General features: G+C 59.6%; 1 non-coding gene across 1 annotated transcript; it reads left to right on the top strand.

The window, feature by feature from the left end:
• Positions 1-4,528: 4,528 nt before the first annotated feature.
• On the top strand, positions 4,529-4,682 carry LOC144070547 (5.8S ribosomal RNA). Its single transcript, XR_013299390.1, has one exon. It is a non-coding gene; the product is annotated as a 5.8S ribosomal RNA (ribosomal RNA).
• Positions 4,683-5,000: the final 318 nt, after the last annotated feature.

Genomic DNA, 5,000 nt, shown 5'->3' on the forward strand with positions numbered 1-5,000 from the left:
GATCAGATACCGTCGTAGTTCCGACCATAAACGATGCCGACCAGCGATCCGGCGGCGTTATTCCCATGACCCGCCGGGCAGCACCCGGGAAACCATGAGTCTTTGGGTTCCGGGGGGAGTATGGTTGCAAAGCTGAAACTTAAAGGAATTGACGGAAGGGCACCACCAGGAGTGGAGCCTGCGGCTTAATTTGACTCAACACGGGAAACCTCACCCGGCCCGGACACGGAAAGGATTGACAGATTGAAAGCTCTTTCTCGATACCGTGGGTGGTGGTGCATGGCCGTTCTTAGTTGGTGGAGCGATTTGTCTGGTTAATTCCGATAACGAACGAGACTCCGGCATGCTAAATAGCTACGCGGCCCTTGGGCGGTCGGCGTTCAGCTTCTTAGAGGGACAAGTGGCGCGCAGCCACACGAGATGGAGCAATAACAGGTCTGTGATGCCCTTAGATGTCCGGGGCTGCACGCGCGCCACACTGAGCGGACCAGCCGGTGCCTACCCCGCGCCGAGAGGCGCGGGTAACCCTATGAACCCCGCTCGTGATAGGGACTGGGGATTGCAACTATTTCCCACAAACGAGGAATTCCCAGTAAGCGCGGGTCATAAGCCCGCGTTGATTAAGTCCCTGCCCTTGTACACACCGCCCGTCGCTACTACCGATTGGATGGTTTAGTGAGGTCCTCGGATCGGCCCCGCCGGGGTCCTTACCGGTCCTGGTGGAGCGCCGAGAAGACGATCAAACTTGACTATCTAGAGGAAGTAAAAGTCGTAACAAGGTTTCCGTAGGTGAACCTGCGGAAGGATCATTACCAGAGAGCAACCACCCGGTTCGCCTCAAAATGTGAAACACGGACCGCATACGTCGCCGAGGGTGGCACGGGCAGGTTTGCCCCGTGGCCGGCTCGAGTGATGATCGGTTACGTCCCCCGTTTGCGGCCGCGGGCAGGTTTGCGCCGTGGCGGACTCGGGTGGGCGTACGGGCTGCGTCGAAGAAAGAAGGAAGGAGCGTGATGGCAAAACGGTGGCTTGAAAACGGGCGCAGCGAAGGCTTTGACGATATGACACAAGTCCGAAATGGAATTGACGGTGGACTTGAAAACTTTGTGGCTTAGGCTTTGGCGATATGGCACAAGTCCGAAATGGAATTGACGGTGGACTTGAAAACTTTGTGGCGAAAAATGGGGCGAAAAATGGCATGAAAAATGGCATGAAAAATGGACATGGCAGAGTCCAAAGGGAACAGCGGTGGCATACTTCCTATAACCGCAAACGGCACGACATGACTGAACACTTGAAATGGAAAGGCCAAAGAAAATGGGCTCGTGACTGGGCGAAAAATGGACATGGCAGAGTCCAAAAGGGAACAGCGGTGGCATATTTCCTAACCGCAAACGGCACGACATGACTGAACACTTGAAATGGAAAGACCAAAGAAAATGGGCCCGCGGCTGGGAGAGCCGCCGCACTCGGCAACTGCCTCTTACCCTCGAGCCGGCCAGGAAGCCGCGGAGTGTGGAAGGGCGCACGGTTCGTACGGTTGACATCCGTCTGTGAGGAGGGCTAGTGAGTGAGCTTCCGTGGTGTCTCTTGGATGGTAAGCGACCAACCGTCGGCGAGTCGAACGAGGGTCGGCCCGACGCTGTCGGCGAGTCGAACTAGGTTCGGCCCGATGGCGTCGGCGAGTCGAACGAGGGTCGGCCCGACGGCGTTAGCATCACTCCAGGGTAAGACACGCGGCCACCTCTGGTTCCGAGCCCTTTCGGGTCGTCCCGTGTGAGCTGTCGTCACCGGAAGCCTCTGCAACGGTGGAAGTTGTCGCGCATCTCGTTGGGTTTGTTGGATCAGTTCCGAGCAGAGTGAAACCTTTATAACCCGTCTACCTCTTACCCTCGAGCCGGCCAGGAAGCCGCGGAGTGTGGAAGGGCGCACGGTTCGTGCGGATGACATGGCCTTTGTGTGGTGCGTGTCCCGCGTGAGCTGTCGTCACCTGAAGCCTCTGCAACGGTGGAAGTTGTCGCGCATCTCGTTGGGTTTGTTGGATGATATCCGAGCGGAGAGTGAAAGTTAACCGCCTGCATCTTATCCTCGAGCCGGCCAGGAAGCCGCGGAGTGTGGAAGGGCGCACGGTTGGTGCGGATCACATGGCCTCTGTGTGGTGCGTGTCCCGCGTGAGCTGTCGTCACCGGAAGCCTCTGCAACGGTTTCAAGCCGCGGAGTGTGGAAGGGCGCACGGTTCTTGCGGATGACATGGCCTGTGTGTGGTGCGTGTCCCGCGTCAGCTGTCGTCACCGGAAGCCTCTGCAACGGTGGAAGTTGTCGCGCATCTCGTTGGATGAGTTCCGAGCGGAGTGAACCCGAACCCGCCTGCCTCTTACCCTCGAGCCGGCCAGGAAGCCGCGGAGTGTGGAAGGGCGCACGGTTCGTGCGGATGACATGGCCTTTGTGTGGTGCGTGTCCCGCGTGAGCTGTCGTCACCTGAAGCCTCTGCAACGGTGGAAGTTGTCGCGCATCTCGTTGGGTTTGTTGGCATGGACCATGACCGGCCTGAGCAACCGGAATGGACCAACACCGGCTTGAGCAACCGGCATAAAGGCAACACTCTGAAAGGCGGCGGCGAGCCCATAGCCGATCCGAAAATTGTGTGGCGAAGCAAGTGGAAAATCAGTCTTTGCCGAAAGAAACAATGAAGCCCCGGGAAAACTGGCTCCCTCCCCGAGCCGGCGGCGGAAACCGTGGAGTGTGGAAGGGCGCTGTAAGCGCGGATAACATGTCCTGTCTGTGGGGAGGATCGGTGTGCGCACCGTTGTGAGTCCTGGAGGACGGTAAGCGACGTTACATCGGCGAGTCGTACTTGGGACGGCCCGGTGGCGTTAGCGCTATCCAGGTACACACGCGGCCACAGGCGGTTTCAAGCCCTTTCAGGTCCCGTGCGCGTGGTTGCTCCGGAAGCCTCTGCATATGGTGGAAGTTGTCGCGCATCTCGTGGGTCGTTGCACAGGACTGCTCAGGTCGAGTCCTTGGCGCCCTTGGGAGCCTCGTTCCCCGTCTGCGGCACCTCGGCCCTCCGTCCGCGGTAGGCGTCGGTGGCTGTTGACAGCGGGTGTATCTGGGTCAACTCCCTCGCGGCGGCGAGCCCATAGCCGATCCGAAAATTGTGTGGCGAAGCAAGTGGAAAATCAGTCTTTGCCGAAAGAAACAATGTGAAACAAATCAGCCATGAGCCAAAAAACGAATGAGGGAACAATCAGCCGTAAGCCAAAAGCCAAAAAACGAATGAGGGAACAAGTGAACAAATCAGCCCGTAAGCCAAAAACCGAATGAGGGCAAGTTGCAAATCCTACGCTACCTTCGAATTCCAAGACGCAGGGCCGTACACGGTCGACCCCGACCACGCCGGAACCGAAGCCCCAAAGGCCACGGGTACCCGCTACTCTCCCCTCGCCTCCGGCGGGGCGGAGGGGGGTTCAATGCCTCCGGTTGGATATGACGGAGCGCCCGTGGTCGCCGGTCCCCCCCCCACTACCCACTCATCCAGCTGAGGGGTTTTGACGGTAGCCCACCCGGGGGCAAAAGGGGCGGCGGAGACCGGCTGGTTCCGGCGAGATTGCGACGAGCTGGAGCGATGGCAGACACCCTGGCCGGCCCATAAACGCGGGTGATCTACAAGTGACAAGGTACAGGTTGGCACCCGAACCATCGCGGGTGTGCGGACAAGCTGGGTGGTTTTGGCCGGTGCGCGTGAGCGCGTGCTTAACTAGAGGCGGTTCCCCGGCTTACGTGATTCCTTGACGGGTAAGCGTCTGACGGGCCCGTTCCTCGCCGGGGTTTGTGGCGCGCCTGAGTCCGATTAATACATCTTCGATGTTGGCGGCCAGACCCACAAAACTCGTGCCACCGCGCTCGCTGGCCTGGTCTCGTCCTTGTCACGAAATCGTCGCTCCCCGTGACCTGGTTCGGGCCTTGCCGCGGAGCGGTAGGTGCACTGTGCACGCCCACGTGTAACGAAAGGAAGGTAGGAGGGGAAAACACAACCCAGGCCGGTCCTACACGCGGTGTGTTACGTTACGCCAGGTTCCACATGCCGGCAAGCGCGAGCCTAAGCAGGGAGGAAGAGTTGGCACCACCGGTCTTACGGTCTCGGAAGGATTGTTGCAAGGTTTCATGTTCATTGGGAAGAGCATTAGAGCCCGGTCCGAAATAGATTGGACGTCTGCGCGTGTGACCCTCTGTTACTGATTATCCGGGTTCTTTCCGTCGCCGAGCGCGGAGTTTGACCGACGCCAATTCCCCTCTAGGTTGTTGTGTTCTAGGCCGGAACACGACGGCCCGCGCCACCGTGCCCCGCGACTCCGGCCATCGGCCTTGTCCCGGAGCGGTAGGTGCACTGTGCCCGCTTGCCCGCAATACCTTCCCTGCATTTCCACCTCCAGGAACTAGCCTCTGACTTCCAACCCATAGGAGGCCCGCAGGAAGCCCACCCACCCAACCGATGGGCCGACTGTGGCCGCCTTTGGGGCTCACTGACAACTCTTAGCGGTGGATCACTCGGCTCGTGCGTCGATGAAGAACGCAGCTAGCTGCGAGAACTAATGTGAATTGCAGGACACATTGATCATCGACACTTCGAACGCACCTTGCGGCCCCGGGTCCCTCCCGGGGCCACGCCTGTCTGAGCGTCGTCTGAGATTCAATCGGGACGTCCGTGGAGCGGGACAGGGCCGCCACGGATCCCGCGACTGGGTGGTTATCGAGGGCGACCACGTTACCCTAAGTGCAGCCGCGGCGGGGCTCCTCGATGCCCGCACGAAACGGCATGGTGTGAGAGAGAGAGTGAGAGAGAAGACACGTGTAAGAGAGAGGCATGTGTAAAACCTCAGTCCGCGGTTCACGGCGGCTTTTTGGCGCAAACTATGACCGCCCCGTGATGTCCCAACCGCACCCGAGACGAGGTGTAGCCCCAGCCGGCGTGGAACACGAGACACGCGCGCGCACGAAAA

Source organism: Stigmatopora argus, unplaced genomic scaffold, assembly GCF_051989625.1.
Source record: "Stigmatopora argus isolate UIUO_Sarg unplaced genomic scaffold, RoL_Sarg_1.0 HiC_scaffold_203, whole genome shotgun sequence".
NCBI lineage: Eukaryota > Metazoa > Chordata > Actinopteri > Syngnathiformes > Syngnathidae > Stigmatopora > Stigmatopora argus.